Source organism: Drosophila arizonae, chromosome 3, assembly GCF_054131065.1.
Source record: "Drosophila arizonae isolate 15081-1271.41 chromosome 3, UAZ_ARI_1.0, whole genome shotgun sequence".
Lineage (NCBI taxonomy): Eukaryota > Metazoa > Arthropoda > Insecta > Diptera > Drosophilidae > Drosophila > Drosophila arizonae.
In genome coordinates this window covers 13,739,726-13,766,203 of record NC_142923.1, presented here as the reverse complement: position 1 = coordinate 13,766,203, position 26,478 = coordinate 13,739,726, and the positions used below count along the sequence as shown (strand labels likewise).

Below are 26,478 nucleotides of genomic sequence, written 5' to 3'. Positions count from 1 at the left end.
AATCAAACAATATTTCATTAATAAATAAGTAGAGGAATGCCAAATGGCACCCAGCTAAAACAAAAAAAAAAAAAAAAAAAAAAAAAAAAAAAAAAAAAAAAAAATGCTGTAACAGGAATTTCATTAATAATGTAACTAAAAATGTACTTAATGTACAAAGTTTTTAATGTAAATTACATGCTTCAAGTAAATTTTTATTTTTATACAATAATTATATATACATCATCATCAACATCATACCATCATCATATATATGTGATACATTGCAATTATAAATTATATAGTTTGGTTAGTTTTGGTTCCTAGGGTCTACTGTATATAATCAGCATATATGTATATTATATAAAATATTATCATAATTATATATGATACATTGCAATTATAAGTTATACATATATATATATAATTATGATAATATTTTATATAATATATATGCTGATTATATACAGTAGACCCTAGGAACCAAAACTAAACCCTCTTAACTTTTAAATAATTATAAGCATTTATGCATTTATACAAACACAAATATGTGTTCACTTTACAGACTTGATGTCATTGATGATGTTGAATATGAACAACTAATTAAGAATGTTTAACACATACCAAATAAGCTCTTTCAAGAATTTTCCAGTTTTACACTCAGCTAACTTTGCTCTCGACCATTTTAGGCTACTCTTGCTCAGCAGCAGCTATTAGACCGCATTCACATATCGCGTGTTTACTCACATATAATATAAATATTTATATAATATTATTGTAAATAAATAATGGCTTTTTTTGCATTATATACTCGTAACAATGAAATATAAATGTATTTGATTTATTTAAAATAAACTATGATGAAAGAGTATACAAATAGAATGCCCTACGAGCATTCATCCGATAATACTACAATCAAAATGTTCTCAAAGAAAATATTATGTCACAGCAGGCATTGTTATATAAATAAAGGAAAGCAATCTAAAGAAAAAGTTCTGTAATATAACAAAGGCAATGCTTAGTTAAGATTAATTGCCTATTGAAAGGGAAATACCTGGGTTGAACACCTGATTATAGAACTTGTATAACAAAAGTGTAACAGAAATATCCAATAATAGTATATAGTGCAAGAGTGTATAGAATATAATAATACAATATAATATAATACCATATATATGTATGTATATATAGGAACAAAGCTAACTAATTTGGCTGGGCAGGTGCATAAGCGCTTAGCTTTTCGCATGCATGGAATAACACATGCCATTAGAACTGGCTTCAGAAAGGCCGCTCGCTTGTGACTTTGCAGCAGCCTTGGCTTAGTTGTAAGTTGCATTTCTGATGACTTGGCTAAAACTTTCAATGGAACAGAAAGACAGAGGGAGAAAGAGAGAGAGAGAGGGAGGGCATATTTGGTGTCTAAGGTTTCTATGGCCCCTCGCTGGCTGATCTGTTTACACAAAGCCTAAGCTTCGACTGCACTTAAGAGCGAACTGCTAACAGCTCGGCTTACAGTAAGCCACAAGCCAGAATTTGGCTTGCTTTGGTGGGAGAAACCAGTTAGCAAGTCAACTTTCAGTTTTCAGCTAGCCCGAGGAAAAATGACAAGCGGAAAACATTGTTTACATGCGAGCGATTACGAGAGGCAAAATGGCAAATGCCAAATAGCAAATGGCGAATTGAGAATTGCGGCTCTACAATGATTCGCAAAAGCTAAAAACGAAAAAAATGGCAAAAAACGCAATTGAATAAATTATTTCTGCAGAGGCGTGGCAGATTTCAAGGCACATTTGATTAGCATATTATCAATCGTGGCTTATCCACCTGCCTGAGAACTCTTTCAGCTCTTCGCTTTGCTATTTTATATCTTTCTTTCAGCTTCTTTTGCATAGCTTTTTTATGGTTTCATTGACTGGGTGCTGATTAGCTTCAGCGAGTTAAGGGGCTCTGTTCTGTTCTTTCTTTCAGCCTGATTGATAAATTATGTATCTGCTCCTCAAATTGTGGCTGCACTGCAGCATTGTATTCTCGAACTTAACTGCTTTTGTGCCGTTACTAACTGTTGTTAGATGTGTTTTATTTATTTATTTTTATTTTTTTCTGTTTTCTTGTTGTTTTTATTATTTTCTGTTTTTGTTCACCTATCGACGCTTCGATGACCTTACGTTTAATTTATGCCAGACAGCAAAACAACAACAGCTTTAGCCACGGCTATAAGCCCCATGGCCTTGTAATAGTTCTAGGCGGCAATAAGTTGGCCGAAACTCTGCTGGAAACTCGGTTTTAATGCCCTTTGATTAACCAAATTGGGTCGAACGGGTGGCCAGAGAGCTGTGAAAATAAAGCAGTTAATTGCCGAAAGCTGTCATGGAAATGGGCTTATGGAAACCAGCTCGCCGAGCAACCAGAGTAGTCATGAAAGTTTTGGCAATATAATTAAATATCCATACCATATCATTGAATATGAAAAATATTTAAGTTAACTGTTATATATGTATTATATGGGGTATATATATCATATACTCTAGATTTTTAATTAAGAATTTTCTGAGTAAGATCATACGTTAAGATTTCATATATTTCAACTTAATTAAAATATAAAAGTAATTAAATAAATTGCTAATAAAATATGGAAATTAACTAATTTAATATATTTTATATTTAATTTAATGTTTATATAAGTTTCAAGCTCAATTGCTTATAGGGTATTTATTGATCATCAGCATTTTCAACACTTGTCGAATTTCGTTGTTTTTTCTTTTGCTGGCCAAAAAAAAAAAAAAAAAAAGAAGCAGAAACCGAAAAAAAGTTGCCTGGCATGTTGCACTCTCTCTGCGGCACGCCGGAAAAGCATTGTTTATTGTTATTTGTTGGCTCGCTCAGCGGTTTGCTGCCAACTTTCGCTGCCATGAGAAAAGTTGTGTGTGAAAAGCGCCTGTCTATGTAAATGCTATATCCGTGTGTCTGCCTCTGTGTGCGTGCATTGGCATTTGCTCTAACAAGGCTATAGAAATTAGCTCTGACATAGATATGCCCAAGTAACAAATCGAAGCGTCTGAGCATGACAATCAATTCAAGTGCAAATGCTTAAAGCCTTACCCAAAACACAGCTACGAAATTGTTGCCCCTTCCCCTTCCCCTCCCTCTCCAACTCCCACCCATCCCCCGCTGTCTGCCGAAGGCTGACAAGTGAGCGGATCATTGGCCCAACTTGTTTGCTGATGTGCAAAATGATGATAGCTTTGACATATTCATCGCGAAACGAGAGCGTATCAAATGAGCTGGCGAAACGAGTTTGGGCCAACCAAATATACATATAAAGAAAAGAAACAATAAGATACAAATGAGCAAAAACAATGCTAGAGGTAACCTGGCATCATGCTAAACAGCTCAGTGCATCCCAAACTGGGTTAAGCCATCATCAAAAGACAACAAGAATTGCGAGCTAAGACCCTGAGCTTATTTTTAAGATACTTATGCAGATCAGCCGCTAAGTGCGATCATATTGGATATATGCAGTGTTGCAAAATGTCAAATTTAATATGAGTTATATAGAAAATAGTTAATTATAGTAATATAGTAGTAGATACAAAAAGTTCACATATTTTTAGTGTTGGACAGTGTGCTAAAATTGTACTAGATAATACAAAAAAGAAAACTAAACAGTGTTGAAAAACATTGCAGTAAAGTCTATCTCTCAAGCTGACTTTCCTAATATACAAAATATTTTACATGCCAACTGTCCATAAACAGTGCTGTAAAGCCCTAGAAATGAGTGCAGTTATATATAAAAATTATATCTACTAATTAACTAGTATTATAATGTATTTCACAAACTGCAACTAAATGTTATTGGACATAAAATATGTAGTTTAACAAAGTATTATTCGAAGTATTGTAGTCCCCAAAAAAATAAATTAAACAGTGTTGTATACCGTGCACAGAAACTCATCAAACTAAAGTGCTTAGCTCATTGCTGGGCGTTGTAATCAAATTATTTTTAGTTTAATTGCGCACAAATTACTTACAAAACTCGCTTGAACGCCCCCTGAGCCGCCCCTCTCTCTCTCTCTCTCACTCTCAGTTTCGGCCACAACTCAACCCCTAGCCGTGCTAATTGTATTGCTGTTTCGTGAAGTTCGCGCCATAGCGATGACCTAACCAATGAGCATACCATTGGCCAGCGATGACGGCAACTCCCCAAGAGAGCGACAGAGAGAGAGAGAGAGGGAGATGGCCAAGAGCAAGTGTTGTTTTTGCCCTTGTTGTAGTCGCTTAAGTTAATTTGTTTAATTTTCGTAAAATGGCCAAACGCGCCGAACAGATTAGGCCCATTAATGGGTTAATAATGAGCCCGACACGATATTAATAAAAATGCGAGAGAGAGAGAGAGAGGGCGAATTACTTGTGAAGCTGAAGATTAATTAGAGAAAAAGCTTTCAGTTGATTTGGCAGGCAATTTGAGTTTTGCTTATTGTTCAGTTATTGAAAGCGTATTACGCATTGGGGTCAGTACGCGGCACAGTTGGACAGCCACTGGCCAGTTCGTTGAACCGTGCTGCAGTCATTAAGCCGCTGACCAAGTCAACGACTTGGCCTTTTTCTTTACCGCTGCTGTGACAGTTTACAGCCAAAAGGTGAACACAGTTTTCTGTTTTTTTTTTTCTTTTCTTTTTTTGCACTAGATGCGCATTAAATCGTTTCTTGTGGCATGCGCCAAACGATCTTTAATCTAAATGAGTTTTTTGTTTTCGTTTTTATGACAGGTGTAGCGCGTGTTTTGTGACTGGAGCAAAAGACATGACCTGAACGTCTAACGGTGCACAGCACAGAGCAACTTGCAAATGAGTTGTAGGCAAATTTGCAAAGACTGCTAAAGGTACTCTAGTATTGGGTTCAATTGCCGCTTAACTTAACCAACACTGACACTCACTACCCAACACTTAAACTGTCTAAGCTCACTTAAGCTTTCATTACCTATTTATTGTTCCTTCTACAAAGAATCTAATGGAAACGTCAATAAATATTGTGCTCTTGCCTTATATTTTGTTGTTTTGCAGCAAACTGCGAGTTGCAGTATCCTGTTTGCCGCACCTGCTACTGCTGCAGGATGCGGTGGCACGTGCCAGCTGGCCTTAAAAAACAAGCAAACTAACGACAGCCGCAACATATAAAATTACAAATTGGCAGCTGCTATGAGCTGTCAGTTTGGCCTGTTGGCCAAAAAGGCGAGCAAAATGCAATTAATAAAATAAAAAAAAAGGAAGCAGAAAGAGATAGAGGGAGAGAGAAAAAAGCAAAGGAAGTCCAACAAAATCCCACGTCAACTGGCCGGAAGCAGCCAGTGGGCGCGTGAGAAGTCAACAAAAGAAGCCGAAGCTGAAGTCGGGGAAGAGGAGAGACTCGAGTGAGTGCCGCTCGGCAACCACCAGCGAGGCTCAAACCACAAAATGCATCCTTCCGTCGTAGGGACGGCGGGGGATGGGGCAAATGATTGAGCGGCTCGCTTCCTGTGGCAGCCAAAGCGAACTGAAACCGAAACCAAAACTGAAACCGAAACCAAAATTGACGTCAATACTGGGCCAAACTAATAAGCGAACAATAGCTCTAAGCTGACCGGCTTTGGTCTGAGTGGCGGAGAGGAGCAGCAGACGCGGTGTGCGAGGGGCGTGGCAAGCGTGTGACACAAATTTTATTGACAGCTTTAGGAACAGCCAAATGGTATTAAATGTGTGCCATGAGTTGACACAATAAACAGAAAACTAGAATAAAACGCTGAATCATTGACAAGTCGAAGCCTCAATACTCTAGCTGGAAATTGGGGGCTAACGGATATATGAAATACTGACGTGTGTTGGTTTTTATTAAAGTATGTTACGGGAGTATAGAGCAACTTTTAATTGCTGAGTTTTGCACAATTATAATATTTAAAATATATTTAATATCAGATTAAGACTTTTTTATTGGATTTTCATTTGGCTTTACGACATCTGCTTAGATTAGAGTAGAGTTGGCTAGAAAAAATTTAAACTTTTCATATTAACATTAATTTAATCAAATAATGGATTTAGATTTAATTTATTAGGGGAGTAAAATGTGAAACTGTTGCAAAAGAAAAATATATTCCTGATTTAGCATTCATATATATAATAGATATATAATATAGAGAGGATTTTTTCCCCCTCAATTTTCAGATACGCAAGGATAGCTAAGATAGATCTTTGCTAAGGTTGTAGGATATATGGTCGTCATATATAATACAGAAAATCAATCTACTCTATGATTATGTTATATATGATCAATCCTTGTCATGATCCCTCCATATAAGAGCATATGATATAGAAAATATATGATATAGTATAGCAATATATAGACCAACCATTATGTGATTGCTTATAGGATTCAGCTGAGCGATTCATAGCGTATATAGCTTTAGTTATCGCATCAGCTTATTTAGGTTATCTACCCATATTGCCCTATCTAACACATTTCATCCAAAAATTCTACTAACCCCTCAGAGCGGGTGAGTGTATGAGAGCTGAGTTAACTTTTGTGGGTCGGCAGCGAAAACTATGATTAGCTGCCACCTGAGTGACAATCATATTAATTATTGTTTGCTCAGCGCTCAGCCCTTGCTCCCAGCTGGGCTGTCCCTTGATATGCCCCTATATAGTATGATGACTATATAGTAAATTGCCTGGCCCAAACTGTCATGACAATGTGTTTTGTGTTGTTGCCTTTGCTTTTTGCTGTCGTTTTATAAGCCGCGTTTATTGTTTTATGGCACGACGCTGTTGCAGCTGGCCCCAAGGATTCGCTGCATAAAACATGAGCCGCACACACACACACTAGTGTTTGTGTTCGCCTCGACAGCTGCGTATGTGGAGCAGCCATTGCGTGTCAGCGGCAAAAGTTCAAAGTTGACGCATTGGCAGCAACATTTGCGCCGCAATAAATCTGAGCCAGCAGGCAAAACATTTCAAATGCATTAGACGACAGCCCGCTGGGAGGAATAGCTTTAAAGGGAATACATTCATCGACCTGACTCCCACGAGTATGTGTATGTATGTCTATATGCTCAATAATTGATTTGTTATTGATCAAATTAGAATACACTTTGATTGGCTTTCAATTTGATTGGATTATGCTAAATTGAATGTTGAATAATAAATGTAAGCTGCAAACGAGAAATTAAATTGTGAAATTCAAAGAAAACCCTTTTCATTTATAATTCCTAGATTTTTGGTAATTTAAATTCAGTTATTAAATTCATGGAAAGCTTTGATGCCTGGAAAAGCATTCGCAAATAGTTTTAATATTCTTGAGTTTGCTTTTCAATTTCGATGCCAACAATTTGCCACATAATAATAGCTTATCATTTCCCTGGAGTTATGCAAATTCAATTTCACTGCACAGACACACAGTTTGACAGGCGCTGTGTGGCGGCCACACAGCAGCAATCAAGAGGCCAGTTGCAAAAAAAAAAAAAAAAATCAAAACCCGCTTTAATGTCTGGGACATGTTAAAGTGCTGCTGGCAAGCATGCCATAAATTCTAAGACTTGGCCAGACATTTTTATTAATGACGCAAAGACTCTCTCTCTCTCTCTCTCTCTCTCTCTCTCTCTAGCTCAGAGACTCGACTGAGTTGCAGCCAAACAGGTGCCATGCAGGGGCAGGGGCCTGGCACTTCCTAGCGCCCACTTCCTGAGACACGACTTGGCTGCTTAGCCACTGGCAAGTGGAATTGCTGACTGGCCAGAACCAGAACTCTTGGCTCGATCGTTGGCCGCTTGCATAATTAACAGAGCGACTGCAGCAGCAGCCGCAGCAGCAACAAAAGTAGCTAATGCAGTTAGTTTTAGCGAATACCGTTAACACCGGAGACAAAAACAAAAACGTGGCTGAAACTGCGGCTCGACTTCATTTTTTTCCTCTTGTTGTTTCCCATAATCAAAGCGCAACTTCATGCGGCACTTGCAGCGTCTAATGCAATAGACAAAAAAAAAAAAAACTAAATAAATTTAAGACTCTTTTGTTTGCAGCAAGTGGCAAAGCGCCTTTGGCCCCCTCTCCTTCCCCCTCCCTACACCCCTTCCTCCCATGGACTAAGCTCATGTGCGCATTGTGTTACTATTATAATTATTTGCCATAAATTATGGGAACTCTTGGCAGGCCGTCTGAGCAGACAGGCAGACAGACAGTCAAGCAGCGTGTCAGGCAGCGGCAGCGTTGCCACATCGCTTAATTACCCAGCGGCTATCTAATGTGTGTGAGTGCGTCGCCCCTCAACCCCTGGAATACTCCAGCCTCTCTCTGCCTACTGTATTCACACTCTCTTCTCCTCTTCCTGCTCTTCATCTAATGTGCAGTAGGCCGCCCATTGGAGTCTCTGTTTTTCCTCGTGCTCTGCTTCTAATGTGCCTCAGCTTCCCCCATTCTTTTGGAGTTTCCTCGTTCCCTCCTTTATTTCTTACATCATTCTGTTGGCTAATGGAACAATCTTTCGCTGCGAGTTCACCAAACTCGCAACATCCGCGCAGACAGAAAAAAAAAACAACAAAACAACAAAAAAAGCTCAGTCTTTGATAATAATAATAATAATGATAAATGTACAGTAGAAATTGCCTAATTTGCACGCTGTGCTACAGCAATTTCTGTTTCTACAAACTTTCCATATGTCATTTATTTATATATAAATATTCTTCGAGACTTTCTAAAAAACTGAATTACACGTGCTTCATATGATTAACTCAAATTAATGCTTGAAAATAATGAAGAACAGTATAAATAACTATTGCAACTAGCTTTGAAGTGATGAAAGGGAATGCAGTTTAGCCTGATAAATTTCAGAATGACATCTGCATAAATTCTACTACTAAAAACTTAAGAATGAGTTGTGTATTAATTCAAAGTGGAATGACTTAATGATAAGGCAAGCTTGAATATATTTATATGCCACACACATGCATTAAAGTATTTAAAAACCTCGTCATTCGGAAAGTTCATTAAAACTTTATATATAATGTATTTAAATTAAACTTTAAGCACAGTTAATCATTTTGCTTCACTGTATTAAAAAAAAAAAGTATTCTTAAATCACTTAGCATATTTATATTTGAATGAATTATACACTATAAGCATTCATGATTGATAAAGTTTATGCAAAATGTATTTACATTATTCACGCACAACAACTCATTCTTCAATATTCATTGACTGTTTCAAATTTCGCTTGACCATTAATCAATCATTGTTTTCGCTCCCCACCAGGCTTCACTGTATTATTAAATTGTCCAGTTCAATGACTGTACATCCCGCCGTTAAATTTGGTGTGCGGTGAAATGACCTTGAACAGCTTACAAATTGGCAATTTATGTGCGTGTGTGTGTGTGTGTGTGTGGAAATCAATGTAAATTGTGTTCCATTAACTCATTATTGCTATGCTCTGTTAATTAATCAAACATTTTGCCTAATTGCTTAATTAGCGAGCTCAGCCTAACAGCAACTAGCAATATCAACAGCAATTTTCATCTCAATTTTCATCAAGTCAAAGTCAAAGTCAGAGTTATGAAATTTTTCGGGTCTAATGCCTAGGCAAATATTTATTCTGGCCCCTTTTCGTGCTGTCGGCTCACACAAACCCATTTCCGTTGTTTCGGTAGGCCCCATTCATCAAATGATGTCATAGCTGTGATATATATTTATATATATTATACACATAGACATGTATGTGTGCAGAAATTCCTCATATATGTAATTAAAAGTTGTCACAAAGTTCGTTTCCCACACACGCTTTTCGTGCTTCGCTCCATTGAGCCCAACAGTGAACGGATATTTGGCTAGATGGCATGTTCTCAGCCTTCTCAACTCGATTCTCTTGTTGCTGTGTCGCTGGATATCGGCTTACAGCGAATGGAGCGAATGGAGGTGCAAACGGGTGGGCAGAGGCAGGGGCAGGGGCGGGCTGAGTGAGATGGCTTTGGGTAGATTTTTCTCAGGGCGCCAGTTGCTCGATTTGACATGTCGGAGACATGTTTCTGCTCTCATGATTAAACACGTCTTAATGCTTTTGCTTAGCTGACGAGGGCATTCTGTCGAGGGCCCAACTCAAGGAAATGGCCTGCACTCACTGGGGAAATTAAATGCAGAAAGTACAGCAAATGTGGCTAACACTTGTGGTCGACCGTATAATACACTCTTTTGGCAATTGATGGGAGACTGGGGGCTAGGAGACATGCAGAGCTAGGATATGTTCCAGAAAGAAGCTGGCAATTGCAAGCACAGCAATTTGACAATTAAAAAATCTTTTTTTTTTTTAATTTTAATAAATCTTTTTAGAAATAGCTTCTAAACTTTGATAAACAGTCGCTTTAAGCAAATTTTAAACGGAAAATAATTTCGGTTTATAATCTATTTTAATTTTTAAGCCAAGCAAGTTTTAGAAGAAAGTTTTTGGGGATATATTAGATTAATGATAATAAAATGATGAGCAAAATTATTAATTCCAGCATTATCGCTTGTCTATATATAAGTGGCATGCTTATATATTTGTCTAATCTAAATACTTCTTTTGTCTTCATATTTTACTTAGCTATGTATATCAAATCTGCACATTTTATATATATAAATTCATTCATTTACTCTAATTTCTAAAACGTTTGCTCAAAGTTAATCAACTCTCCACTCAAATCTCATATATAGAGTATAAGACGTGCCCGCCCTTAGGCAACTGCCCAGACACACACTCTCACGCATTTATACACTCACACACTGAGCCACTCACGTCACCTGCTCTGGGGCAAAGCCTCTGGCGGCACATGCCACCAGACTCGAATGGTAAGTGAAAGTGACGAAAGTATTGGGCCAGGATTGTTGGGCTAACAGAAAAGAGATTTACGACTAATTGGTCGGGCAACACCTGCTGACCGATTAGAGAGCTGCCCAAACGATGAGCTCTGAGCTTTGAGCTCTGAGCCGTGATGAGCTGTGATTGGCAACGTGGCGGCAACCGGGGGCGGGACAGCGCCCAGCACACTAAGCCGCTTACAGTGTGCGCTGGGTAACGCGGCACAGCTGTCGGCAGGATTTAATTGCAAAGTCCTTGATTCTTTCTAATTAAATGCCATAAATTTGCGCATTTAATTCTGGGGGCGGAGTGGGCATGATTGCATTAACTAAATTAAAAAGAAATATGCGGCGAGTTATGAAAATACCTTTTTGAGCCGAGCCACCACAGCCGCAGCCGCTAAAACTAATCCGCTTTGGCACATTCAATGCAGTAAAAGGAGGGAAAATAAATAAAATACTTAAAAATGTAATGAAAAACTGAGAAACTGAAAGAAAAAACTGTAAACTGAAGCCGCGCGCGGCACATTTCAAATGCCCAAATGGTTGTGCGGGGGTGAGTCGACGGGAAAAACAGATCTTGGCCTGCAGGCGCATTCATCAGGCTTTTCCAGAGGTCGCAGCTCGTGAGATGGGAACCAGTTGCCCAGTTCTTGTTTACAGTGAATATATATTTGTATATATATATATACATATCTGTGTGTGTGTGTCTCTGTGAATACGAACCTGCAATGAGAGAGAGAGAGAAATAAACAAGCATTAGTTTAGCTGTATTAAAGGCGGCAGCCACGCCCACACCTCAGGGCAGCTGCCATTTGAAAAAAAAAATACAAATACGTATATATATATGATTTTGATTTCATACAAAGAAGTTGAGTGGATTTTTTTTTTCGCTTCGTCTTGCTGCTTATTTTTTAAGGGTTTTGCAATGTTTTTGTAAGAGGCGAAAAAATTTATATATTTTTTTTAGCCATTTTTTGAATGCTTTTTATTGCAACGTGGGAAACAAAAATGTGAGCGCAAAAGGATGTAGCAAGGGCTTCCGTGAGCAGGAGGAGCAATGGGTGAGGGCGGGGGCTCGCAGCGAGCGCGATTTATGTGCATGAATTTTGTATGCGAAAACTGCTCGCAGGCAGTGTACGGCTACACAATCCCTTAAAACTGTCAGGCTAATGCTGTCAAGGAGCGCTGTTTACACATGTGTGTGTGTGTGAGTGTGTTAGTGTGTGTGTAAGCAAAAGGCGAAAGAGGAAGATGCTGCAGTAGTAGCAGCAGATAAGTAGATGGGGATAACTAGGGTTAGCTGGGGGTAGTTGGGGGTAGCTGTGAAAGTAGGTCGCCACGCGCAGATTTTCACTTGCTCTTAACTGATTTGTAATGCAAATGAAGCAAACTAGCGCAGGAGGCGGTAGCTAGATGAAGCAGGGCAGAGGGAATAAGTGCTAGAAGAAGAAGAAGCGCACATTAAAAACAACGAACGGAAACATAAGAGCAAGCCAACTGTGCATAAAAAGTGCGTGTAAAAGAGAAGGCAACAAAGGACATGAGACAGGTAGAGAGATTGTTATTGTTGTTGTTATTTTTGTGCACTTGACAAAAGGCAACTGCAGCCGGTAGTTTCATGGGAAAACAACAACGAAAATGTTATTGAAGGGAAGAGTCGAATTCGAGATCCTCGAACGACAGGTGGCACTCAAGAGGAACGAACTGTAATAATAAGCAAACGCAACGGGAGGTCGGGACTCGCATTGAAGGGCCGAAGAGTACTTCAGCTAGGAGCTGATGGCAATCGTATAGCCAGCGGATGTGCGTGGCCTGTGTCCAAATGGATAATGAACTATAAAGCAGCCAAGAATTATTAGTTGCGCAAAATTATGAAAGAAGGAAACACGAAGTGAGGCGATGAGCCGAGGAGCAGCAGCAGAGACAAACTTCCGGACGGGCACTCATTAGAGCCATGAGAGATGAAAGATGTAATAGAGGAATTGAATAGAATAATAATGAAAGACAATATGAAATCTGCGATGAACGAGAAAACTAACGAAACTATTCCAAAGTAAACAGGGATAGAGAGTGGACCTTTAGATAGATGGATGGCTGGTTGGATAGATGGATGGATAGATATAGCTAGTTCATATAATAGAACTGGAGATTCTTTAGACTGCATTAGGAATTGCAGCCTATATATAAAGTTAATATTGTGGATATCATATATAGAAAATTTATGAGAACATTTTAGATTGTTGTTTATTCTTCGAAGGCTATCAAGTTCTGCAAGTATATACTCATTTTAATATAGCCTCTATCTATACAATGTACAATGTCATATGAGAACATTTAGATTATTTTTAGTAACTACCTAGCAAAAATATAAATGTAAATTTCACAATTAAATTTAAATTATTTATTCAACTTGCAGTTCATATCTCCAAATACATGCATTAACTTTAATCTGCGCTCTCGACATTCGCCCTAGGCCGACCACTAAGCCCCCGGGGGAAAAACTCAATTTATGTGCAACATAGTTCGATAACATTTCAATATAAATCTCCGCATTGGACAAGCGATTAGAGACCATCCGGAAATGTAAGTTGCAACTCGCAAACTGACCCAAATGAACTGGGGCACAGCGTTGCAACGGTGCTGCGTGTTGCCAGCCCATGCATCATTAGAAATGTAACATGTGCTGCAGCTGGACCCCCTTGGCCCCCTTGTCTGCGACAAGTGTAGAGCCAAAGGATTACGCGAACTGCAAAACGAGGAGAAACACACACACACAGACAAAAAGCTGGTTAGCCAGGGCCAACTCCCAGTTTTGCCAGCTCAGTTGCAAGCGCTCAAGCCTGAAATTGTTCGACTCGCTTTGTTTTTTTTTTTTTTTTTTTTGTGTTTTTCTTCTGGTATATAAGCTGGCTAGGTAGCTAAGAGCGGGGGTAGCATCGGGTAGTGGGGCACTGAGTCTGGGGCGAATGCCTCGTTGCATTTAAATATTAATAAACATGGCGTGCCAAGCAAAATGCGCCAAATGCCGAGCGCGCGCGAGGCCCAAATGCGAGCTGCGAACGTGACTTCCATGAGTCAAGCATGGAAAGAGAGCTCTGACTGTGCCACGCCCCTACAACATACAGTGTTCCATAAAGGTGTTGCCATTTTGTAGTTGTTGTTTTTTTTTTTTTCTCTCTTTGCTGTTTTTTCATTTATTTATTTCCATATTTCTTTTTCGCTTGCTTGCTGAACTTTGGCCAACAACGCAGCAAAGAGTCATGCAACAACCTTTGCCAAACGAGCTCTCAGCTCGCAGCGCACATTGTGGGCGCACCTTTTGGCCATTGGCTGTGGCCCGTTTTTTGGCCATTTACCATTTTCATTCCCTGGCCCATTCATTCATTCACTCAATTCTGATTACTTTGCGGCCCGTGTCATGTCTCAGCTAAAGGGTTTACGTCAATGGCCCAACTAAAGGCTAACATGCAATTCGTTATTCGCAATCCACAATTCACAATTTGCATCCCATTCATATGAGGCTGGCGCCATATGAAAATTACCATAAGCATATGTTCAAGAAACCGCCCAGGGTCTACTTATGTGCGACAAGCGACAACAAGCCAACGGCACTACCAAAATTAGTCATGTCCAGAAAAGAACCAAACGGCCATATAGGAATAAATATGCAATTTCGACTACGTTCGGCTCTGACACATGTTTCTTATATGCTTATATATTTAGATGACATAATTATGCATTTGGCAAATTTAAATTGTATTTGATTTTTGAGAAAGTTTTATAGCTTATTTCAAATTTATTTATAGACCCAGACATAGACCTGTACATGTGAGATGCAATCTTGAGTCTGCTTCAAGGGTCAACAGAGATCATATTTCGTTTCCATATTCGCGACTAGATTCTGACAGAGCAATTTAAAAGACAGAGTACTATATATGTAGGTTACTTTGATTTAGAGCTTGACTGTAATATATCCCACTCTATATCAACACTAACATGTAGTTTTATTTGTTTTTTAGTTAAATAATAGTTAACTATATTATTTATTATAACTTGACTAAAATATGAGAACATTTATTATTATTATTAAAATAATTATAGATTATCAAAAACAAAAATATATATGCTAAATATATATATGCTATAACTAAATATAACTACAAATAAAATAAATTACTTCACAAAATGAATCCGTTTCTATATTTTTATAGTAAAATCTATAAAAAAATTCAAATATTAAAAAAAAAAAAAGAAAACAGTACAGTGACTAATAGCATTGCTCAAGCATCCAAAGTTTTCAAACAATTCATAGAATGTGTCAAAAACATTTTTATTGGAATCGCAGGCAGAATTTGTACATTGTCTTGAGATTATACATATGTATTATATATATAAAGTACAACTGTCAGTTATCGGCCTCTAAGTATAACTGCCTGCTTGTTAAAACAATGGGAGCTAGTTAGTTTTCGTGAAACAACAAAAACATATAGAAATAGTGCTATCCTATAGCATATCAAGACAAGCATCAAAACAAGACACACGAACAAGAACAAGAACAAGAACTTGACAGGCATTCATTTAAAACAGTTTGCTTGTGTGCGCTGTGCGCTGTGAGTGTATGTGTGTGTGTGTGATTGTGTATGTGTGTGTGGCTTATGACATCATGCCGACTTGTTGGCGGTTTCTGATGCCGAAACAGCAACAGAAAGAGGAAAAACGGCCAAAAGCAGCTGCCACGACAATGAACGATGGACAGATAGAGGCAGAGCTGAAGCCAGCTGGAAAACTGGAGTTGTATGGGTTGCCGTCTTTAGGGTTGTCGGTGCTGCTCGTTGCTCAATGCAACTGACATTTGAATGAATGTGTCTTATAATAAATGCCAATTGACATGCTGACAGAATTGGCCAATTGAAAAGGCAACTCTTTCACCTGGCAGCACACAGAGCTCATTCGCCGCCTGCCCATTTATGGCCCAATGGGCTACCGTTTGCTATCTTAGCTCTCTTAGCTCTTAGCTCTTAGCTGTTAGCTGTTGGCTGTTAGCTGTTGCTAGTTGGCCCTGAGGTTGCGCAATCTCTGTGTGCCAGGGAGGCACTGTGAGGCTCTGTGGCGGAAGCGCATTAAACCAAAACAAATTTGGGCTTTACGACTGTGCCATTTGTTTTAGGTTTACAAGCCATTTGACCTCAGACGTCTGCCGCGGCCCGAGCCCATGCGGGCCAAATTCTGGCCAAAATGGCCTTTAAAATTGTCGCTCAATAATCATCTAGTTCACTATGTACGGACGGACAGGCGGCGAACAGCCAAAGCAAATTAGCCAAATGCCATGAATGAAGTGTCATTCCATGTTATTTGCCATGTGGGCGTCAGCTCCATTGGGGAGGTGTGTCCTCCGAGCATGACAAGTAAAAAGAAGATAACGATAAATATACTAAATCAATAATCAACTTTTATCAGCGCGCATGCAAATAAATGATAAAACCTATTTTCAAAGCTTATCTCTGTTTGTCTTCAATTGTTGATATAGCTCTAGCGCCTCGGTGTAATTTGTATTCATTGTTATGAGGTACAAAAATATTGATAATATATATATATGTACATACATATAGATATGATATATTTGAATTAGAAGTGAACTAGAAAATTATTGATAATATATAGATATGATATATTTGAACTAGAAGTGAAAAAATTGCGGAAAATTACTTGTAATTTTCAAGTTGAAAATTGAAATGGAAAATAATGCAAACTTTTACTGCTCTAGCTAAAATTCTAGACTTTATTACAAAAACTCGTAAAATTTTTATTTACATTTGTTATTTCTCTCGCTTGTTTGTTTCTCCCTTTTAAATTCTCACATAATATTCATAATTAGCATTCTCTAGCTAAAGCAAATGTGTTTCGCTGGTTGACAAAATGATAAATTATGCTGTCAGCTAACTATGGAAACTTTATCAGTCCATGAGATATGTGAATTCATTTGAAACTCTACACGTTTGACAATCAATTAAAAATGTTTGTTTACATTTCGAACAAACAAAGCTATTGTTTTAATTCCCAAATTGTTACCAACTTCAATGAGTTCAAGTCATAAAATTAAGTTTATGAAAGTTTAAGTTAAAAGCCAATAGAGTTAACTGTTTAGCCAGTTGTTCTGCCTGCCTTTCCTAAAGAGCTAACTCAAATTAAATTATTCATTATATTCACATTCAATTTCCCATACGGTTTCAAGTGGCTGTCAAACTGTTGCTAAGCCTTCATTAGGTTGCCAAACAGGCGCCGTCTGAAGCGTGATCATCAGCAGCAAAACGATCGTAAATTTGCAGCTAAATAACAATATACACTACACCCCACACACATACACACAATTATACACTCACATACATAGTTCACATTTCTAGTTGTCTAAATGTCGGCATAAACATTTCACTCGACCATTTTTTACGAGCGAAACGAAACACAAAAACAAAAAAACAAAAACAAAAACAAAAAAACATAAAAAAAACAGACAGCACAAATTAAAGCGTGCGACATTGTGTAATGCGTATTACAATGCCAACAAAATGGGGCGTGGCTAGCCAAAAAGAGTTACACTTAAAAAAAGGAGAGAAGAAGACAATATTTAACGAGTGCTCAGCCTAAGAAGGTCTCGAGCTCCGGACGTGACAACAACACATGACAGAGAGTTAGAAAAAATGGACAAGCGCAAAAAAAAAAACACAACAAAAATCCCAAAAACCCAGGTAAGTTTTCAGCAGTTCGTGGAAGGAGCTGGTCGGTAGGTGATTAGGCGACGATGGCGCCAGACAACGGCAGGAAACCAAGCGTAGAGCACGCGTCCTGCACATACACACACACACGGACATACACACGCACACAGGATGTTGTTTGTGTGTTGATTTTGATTGCAGCAAAGCCAATTGCCAGCAATTAAAGCCAATCAATTGAGACTGCGGCTAAATGCCGTTGGCATCTGTAGCTGAGGCTGTGGCTGTATCTGTATCTCTCGCTTTGTATCTGTGCCGTTTCACACAAAGTATCTTTGTGTATGTGCGAAATTGCTGTGCCATTAGCAAGTGATCTTTTACTCATATTCACTTCGTGTTTTTTTTTTTTTTTAGTTGCCATTGACATTTGAACTTGCTGAAATAGTTGCTCTACTATATTTAGCTGGTAAACAACAAGATTTATTGAAAAATGTTTTCTATTTTTGAATTCAACAGAAAGATTTATTGATCAAAGTGATGTGAATTGAATTTGTGACTCAGTTGGCGGCTTCTGTTGCAACATTCAAATGCCCGGCCATGCGTCAGCGCTGGATAACAATGCGCGGCGACGCTATGTTGTCCATTAGCCGGGAGCAGGTAAGCCAGTCGTCGTATACCTAACTTTGATTCCTTTGTCTGTCGGCCTTTTTCATTTAGTTTTGCTTTTCTATTATTTATTTCGCTTTTCTTAATATATTAGATATTTTAAGACGGCTTTACTGGGGTTTAGAGCTCAAATATATTTTAAATAGCTCATCTTTCTTTGTCCATCTCTATCTATTTTTAACTGTCTGGTTATTTCTCTGTTTGTGTCTCACTCTCACATACACCGCATTTTTCTCACAATATATATGTCGATATATCTTTGACTCTGCCGTCTTCTATCTATCTATGACTTTTAAAGTTCAAAAATTTTTATCTGCACTCTCTCGCTCTCTCTCTCTCTCTCTCTCTCTCTCTCTCTCTCTTTCAATCACAGTTAATATGCAAATCTCTTTATTGACTTTTGTTAAAATTCTTTTTACCTCTTCTAGTAAATCTTTAGCTTAGCTTTAAATCTATTTATCTGTTTCTCTCTCTCTCTCTCTCTCAGTCCCCCCCTCTCCCTCTCTCCCGTTCTAAATGCTGTCGCGACAGTTTTGCAGGCGCTTTGTCATCAAAATACTTGGCAGCGGACTTGCCTGCTGTGGTGGGTGGCAGCTAGCTTGGCCAAAAGCGTCAGCTTGGGACACACCTTGCACACCATCAACAGCAGCAGCAGCAGCAACAAACGCTTTTGTAATTAGCCACGTTTGAAATTGTTGTTAGGCAACAACAACAATAGCAAAGGCAACTACAATAATAGAAAATATTTGTTGTATGCCTTTCGAATTACAAACACACAAAACTGTAAACTGGTTTGCAATTGTTAAAGCCAGCCGCTGTACTCCCCCCTTCAGCCACACCCCCGCCCACGTTCACCTGTTCGACAATCGACTTCAGACTGTCAGTCAAAAATCGTTTTTATTTCGATTATAGTTTTTTTTTTTTTTTTTTTTTTTTTCATTTTGCTCATACGTCAATTTGCTGCTGTTGTTGTTGTTATTGTTGTCGTTGCTGGCTTGGCTAATTGACCTTTTGGCTTGGCTCTAAATTGAATCTGGCGGTTAGTTAGTTTTTCCATGCCATTGGCTCGCGTTTCGGAATTGGAATTGAAATTGGAATTTTGTTTTGCACATGATTGTAAAATTGATTTTGATTATATTTTACTATTTTTTTTTTTCATTTTTTCTCTAATTTATTTCTATTTTATTCGCTATTGCTATTTCGCTCAGCTAATTAAAATGAAAGTTGTTTCTGTTGCTGCCGTCAATTTGCAAAGTGAAATTGCCTACTAGCAAAATCAGTCAAAGAGCGAGAGGTTGGCCAACTGCAAATGCCAACAAGTGCGAAATGCGATCGAATTGCTAAGCGAAAATTGCAGCCACTTGGAGAAATGTCAGATTGAAGACTGACAAACGAAAGCGCAAACACTTACGCAAATTGCCTGAACGAACACTGAACACTGAGGCAAACGAGGCAAATTAAACTAATTGAAATGTGAGTGCCTGGCAATAAGTGCAGCAGCAATCATTTCATGCTCGAGGAGAGGTCAAAGTGAAATTCAATGCGAAATTGATGAAACTGCAGCAGCAGCAACTGCAGAACATAATCTAAGGCGAGCATAATTAGATAACTGATTAAGCCAAGTGCAAGAGTCTAATTAAATGTTAATTGTAGTCGAGTTCAATTTGTAATTTAATAAAGAATGCAAAATGGGAAACTCGATACAGAATTCTGCACAAAATGTTTAGATGTAGCCAAGGAGAAAAGTAGACGTTGCCTTTGAAGTAGTTTATGCAGTTGATTACTCAAGTGCACTATATTTATTAGTATTGATGTATATAAATAAATAGGTATATATGTATGTATGTGTATATACAGTGTCCAGCACTTGAAGTACACTTGAGTAATCAACTTCAGCCCATTATGTACTATATATTGCTAATCTATAAAAGCCTATAGAAGTTAGCCAACTTCAGTTCTAAAATTATATATGTGTCCTTACATTTAATTTGATTAAACTTGTATTATTTAGTTAATATGACTGTAAACATTTAACAGGCAGCTTACTCAGCTGTTATAATAAACTACATTCATATACAATTTTTTTTTCAAAATAAATAATATTTTTATAACTGTCAATAAATAAATGTTTGATAAACTGCTTAAAGTATATAATATTATATACAAACTGTATAATAAATATTTATTTTATAAATTAAAAACCAGCTCAAAAGATATATTATTTATGTATGTATATTTTATGAGTTGCTCAAGAAATATTCTTTATGCAAATTAATAGTTTTATTTCATATACTAATATATAAGATAAGGCCAAAAACGTATTTCACAATTTTCGATGGAGACCAATGTAATTATTTGCCTTTAATCATTGTCCATATGTACAAATATCAATCATACAAATGATAATGAAAACACTAAAAGCATTCAACTGAAATTATAAGCAATTACTCCTAATGTCATATTGATCGTATGACATTTAGCAAGCTCTAAAGCAGCGCCCAGTAATTACACAGTTCGACAGTCACTGGGTAGCTACAGTTGTAGCGCCACTGTTTTTCAGCGCTTTGCTTACATAAGCGTTCAGCGCTTTTTTCATGCCTTTTTTCCTCCTTATAGAAAAAGTGAGAGGCGGGGAAGAAAAACTAACTAACTTGTTCATTAAACACGAGAACTGCAAACACTTAAAGCGACTCAAGTCAAATGTTTGTAAATAAAACTCGTTTAAAGGCAGCAAAAAAAAAAAAAAAACAGACAGAAAAAAAATCCGCTTGTTGTTGCTGGCATGTAAATTTTTGTTAATAGCACAAGTTTTTCATCACAGTTGAATAATAAATAATAAAAAACTGATGCGCAAAAATAAAATGAAAAGTTGTTCAAATGAAACAAAGCAAAATTTCATAAAAAAAAAGTAAATAAATTTTGTTGTTAAGGCTGCTGCTCAAAGTGAATTTGCTGCAGTTGCTCAATCAAAGCTGCAGCATGCAAATTGCGCAAGCTGCAGGAACAGGTTGAGGCCGGAGACTTCATGCGGCTCAAATTGTGGCGCATAAATCAAGAAGCCCAAGTATTTATTAATTACAAGTCAAATGCCATAGCCATATGCTTGGATTCCCTGGCTGTTGTTGTTGATGGCTCCGAGTGGCAGCCACGCCCCACTCATCCACACACCCAGCCCATGGCTTTAGGGCAAAAACACTTGCAGCTGCTGTTGATGCTGCGGCTTTTGCTGCCACTGCGGTTGCATGCTGCGACAGCTGCTGGAAAGTTTTCTTTTTTCTGGGTCAGCAAACGCATTGAAAACAAATGCGGAGATACAGGCAACCAGAAAGCAAGCAAGCCAGCCAGCCAGCTAGCAGAGCAAACAAACAAACAAACGAGCTGGCAACATACAACTAAAGCTTGCTGCATTTTCTATGCTCTGGCAACAAAAGACGTCGCACAAGCAGCCGCAAAACGATTCTACACTCGCGATAAACAGCAGCGGCAGCAGCAGCAACGAGTCGAGTCGAGTCTTGAGTCTCGGCACTACGTGGCGTATGCGCAATGTGGCCACAGCTTGGCCCACAAAATGTTGGCGCGATGCGACGCTTGGATCTGAGCAAATTATGATACACATGGCTCAGATTACACACACACACATGCACACGTACGCACAGCAGCACAGTTGGAGCTGCTGGCCAGTTCAAAGACCGTGTTGGCTAATAGCAGCCCGACTGGGCAAAAAGCAACGGCAATGCTTCTCTTCTGACCCAAATCCGCGAGCCGCATTCCACAGCTAAATAAAAAATAAAAAAAAAAGCTAAAGAAAAACTAAACGCTGCTTGAGGCTAGTAGCTAACCATTTTTCCGAAACGTTTCCAATCACAGCAAATTATATTGAGCAAATAATCGAGCAAAAACTGAAGGGGAAAAAAAGAGCTAAGAGCTACGAGCCCCGACAGCCAATTATGTTAATTGATAGTAAAATTCAAGACTTAGGCTCAGCAAGTTGCTAATTAAGCGCGAGAAAAATACAACAACAACAGCAACAAAACAGCAAACATTGTGCGCAAATTAGTTTGTCAACAGGGGAGAAAAAAAAAAAAAAAAAAAAAAAAAACAAGGCAAGGTTTTCAGTTTGGGCAATTGGCGGTATTTCAGCTATTGATTCAGCTGCTTACAAAAGGCAATTTAGGCCGCAACAGCAACAGCTACAGATAAAACACACATAGACATACAGCTATATAGATACAGAAGCAAATAATAAATAAATAAAATAAAGGTGCCCAACGCAGACACAATTTGCCAATGCTTAAGCTGCTGATAATTGAAATATGCAAATAAGAACAGATATGATTAGAGCGAGATAAAACGGGAGCATGAATGCAGCAAGACAGATTGCGATGTGTGTGAGGCAAAGGAAGTTGACAAAGCTTAACAGATAAGATAAATTTGTTTCAACGGACTTGAATGACAGTTATGAGGCATTCAATAAGATAGCAAATTGCCAAGAAATATTCCTTGTAAATATACATATTTCCAATTTTATTTTATTCATTGATAAGATTTCATGCAGACTTATCTCAAAAGCAGCAAAATATATAAAGATTTGCAAATAAAACAGCCCAAAAAGGATCTAGAATTTGATGAATTGAACAGATAGTAAATCTTATAGCCTGAGATAAGATTGTGAGCTACAAAAAACCCTCTAAGTAAATTAAATAGAACTTAGATAAGACAATGCCAAGAGCTAAAAATATAGCTGAGAAAAAGGTCAAGGTTTCTTTAATTAATCGTTAACCAGAGAAGTTAACAGAAATGCTAATTAAAATAAATATAAAAATATTTACGGACTACAAAATAATTTTAAAATTATTTAATAACTGAGAATTCGACATGAAATTATTTTTGAATGCAAATAAAATGAAATTAAAAATTGAATCGAGAAAATGTCACTGAACTGCTGCCAGTTGAAATACATATATACATATATATGCTCATTATATATACACATGCACATTCATAAATGTGCATTTATATATATTTTCTATACATTATATTCAAAGCATTTCAATTGACATATTTATGCACTACAGAGAAAACATTTCTATAGAAAAATCTATCCATCATTGGCCACTTGACATGAATAGTTCAAATCTGCGTATCGTGTGTCATTATAATTTATATAATATATATACATACTTCTATATATATGTAAAACTATTTTGGCGACAACAGAGTTTTCGTGTGCGTTTTTTATTTATTTACTTGCTTGGTTCTATTTCGAATGTGATTATTTTTTTACATTTTCTCAATTTGGGTCAATAACATTTGGCAACTCGAATGCGTTGCCAGCAAAAAAACAACAAAATTAACGAAAAGGCAGCCAAGGCGCCAAGTTCTGTGTAAAGGCCAACAACAACAACAATAACAACCGCAAAGTAATTGAACTAAAAAGTAAAATAAAATATAGCTGTGCACACTTTGTGCATTGATTAAAAAATAATTTACACAAAATTTTACTTTTGGGCTAAAAATGAATCATTTGCGGTTTTTACAGCCAAACGCAAACCAAAATAAATTTAATTTCAAATGCATTTAATTATGCATGCGGGCAAAGCGATCAACGACCCAAATAAAGCAGATGATATATATACGAATATATATATATAATAGTTATTAATATAAATATTTGCAGCGAAAGTGTTTATTGAATGTATGATATATACGAGGCAGAAGCTGAGGCTTGAGCTGGCGCTGGCGCTGGGGCTGTGACTGGGGCTTTTTAAATATTTATTTAAAGTGAAAATCTTCCACAACAAATATAATCAAGAGAATCTTAAGGCGGCGGATTTTGTTATTGTCAGATGCTGAAAAGTGAAACAACTTTTACTTTTTTGTTGCTGTCGAATGCCGATGACAAAAGCTGCCGCCAAGCTATACAGTTAAAAGATACAGATACATTTTGGAGCAGCAGCAGCTGTTGAGTCAGATACAGAAGTACAAACAAATAGAGACACACACACACACATTCATATTGATATGCATATATACAGAACCAGTTACTGTTATACATACAGATACAAATGAGCACACTGACGACGGTATAAGATACAAATATGTCTACTGACACAGATACCTTTAGGGCTACAGATATTTCGACAGCTTTGCTATTATAGATAAGGATATTTTTCACTTAGATGAACAGACACATGATACATGAATAGACACAGATGCAGATACATTTTTATTGTTGTGTCAGTTAAATGCATTCGGAGATACGGAAACAGAACAGATACGACGGCAAATACAAACTTGTAGGTAAAGATATCTTTTGAAACACCTCAACTTAGAAGTATCTAAGTAAAGTATTACTGCTTTAGATGCAGATATATATACAGACAGAAGTACAATTATCCATATATAATCATCTACATATGTATGGAATATACATTATATGCATATATAATTAAAGTAGAAATACAGCCACAGCTACACATACAATTATAACTACAGATATATTAGTTATTGAAACATATATAGATACAAGTTCCTACTACGATACATATGCATATAGTCATCTAGATATATTTACAGATATTGATACATATACAGATAGAGAAATATATGCATATATAAATGTATTCTACACATTAAGATACAATTACACTGATATTTAGATACAGCTAGAGCCACTGAAAATACAAAACAAAACGAGCTCGTTCGCGGTCCTCTCACAAGTTCTTATCGAGTAAACTGTGTGCAACTGTAACTTGAAGACAACCTGCATGTGTGTGTGTGTTCATGTGTATTGTGTTTATTTTTTACCGTAAATATTTCATAATTATTTAAACGTTGCCCACGCAACACTATAAACAAAACAAACTCATTTACATACCTATATATATAAATATTGTTACAATTGCCAGGCCAGCCAGTCAGCCAACTAGCTAGGCAGATACTTTTTCATAGATACTTTTTTCTGTTCAGAACCTGCTAGATATTTCGCCATATGCCATAAAACACTTTATATGCATTTGTCAACAGTTGACGCGTCGCCGCGTCTGTCGCAATTTTGGCCGAGCACAATTTGTCAGCGCTAAGAAATTTTCCAGCGTGAAAATGTCTATTTCTAAATACATATTTATATTTCTTTTTTTTTTTTTTATAAATAGGCACACAGCTGCCAGCCACAAATACGAAATTGTTTAATCAAAAGCAAAGCAAATAATAATAAAAAAAAAAACGAAAACAACAAAATTATAGTGCGATAAAATAGAGGTCGGCGAGAGTAAAAATGAGCAGGCAGGCTTATCGCTATTAAACAAATATTAGTAAGTCCAAAAGTGAGCAGAATAAAGACGAAACTAGAGATACTCTATGAGATGTTTCACTCTAGGAGTTGGCTGATATATGTTGGGATAGATATAGAACTTGTAATTAATTTAATATTAAATGAGTTATGAAAAGCCAAACTTATCTTTAAGACACTCCATGAAGTAGTTAATTGTTGAGTGGCATGACAGAACTACTAGTGCGATTAATGAATGAAATATGTTGTTAAAAGACAAGAAGGAAAGCTCTTATGCATTGTTTAGATACTTTAACTATGTAGAGCTACTGACAAACCACTTGAGCTCCTGAAGTGCGCACTTGTCCACAGATGATAATAAAGTTATAGATCTATATACATATATAATCAATATGAATCATAACTAGGTTTATAAGCATACTAGAATTGTAAGAGAGGTAAATGTCTGAAACCCAAGAATAAACCTAAACATGACTAAGAAATACCTTTCTCTATACACATACACAACATATATTTCCAATAATGCGTAACACATTGAATGGTTTGAAGCGGAATACCCATTGCTTAGGTAGCGATTAGTCAGAGGGCATCACAAAAGGAGCGCGCATCGAGCGAGTTTTTATCTCACATGCAATTTGTCTGTGCAAATAACAAAAAGACGCGTCCAAGGTAGACCTTTCTTATAAACAAACGTAGATAGGGCCGACAGAGGCCAGGCGCAGAGCCAGAGCCAGAGCGAGAGTGAGAGTGAGTAAAGCCTTATCTCTGCTTTGCTCTGCTGATAAGTTACGTATATTGTTGGCTACCTGAGTCTTGCCTCACTGTTGGCCAAGTTAAGGTAGCTACCGTTAATGGTTGCAATGCTTGCTTTGCTTGTTTAATTAATAGCGCATGTTTATCAATCCCCGGCAACCGCCACCCGCCACCCTTAGTAGACAAAAATACGATGCATAAAGAATTGTCATTGTCTTTTCTCTTTGTCATA

At 37.4% G+C, this 26,478-nt stretch overlaps 1 protein-coding gene and 1 long non-coding RNA gene across 8 annotated transcripts in view; one reads left to right on the top strand and one right to left on the bottom strand.

The window, feature by feature from the left end:
• RapGAP1 (Rap GTPase activating protein 1) overlaps positions 1-26,478 on the bottom strand; it is a 138,261-nt gene that overhangs the window by 39,317 nt on the left and 72,466 nt on the right. The gene's annotated exons all lie outside the window — the stretch shown is intronic.
• Positions 16,917-20,172, top strand: LOC108610127 (uncharacterized). Its single transcript, XR_001915632.2, has 3 exons — positions 16,917-17,572; positions 18,053-18,193; positions 19,411-20,172. It is a non-coding gene; the product is annotated as an uncharacterized LOC108610127 (long non-coding RNA).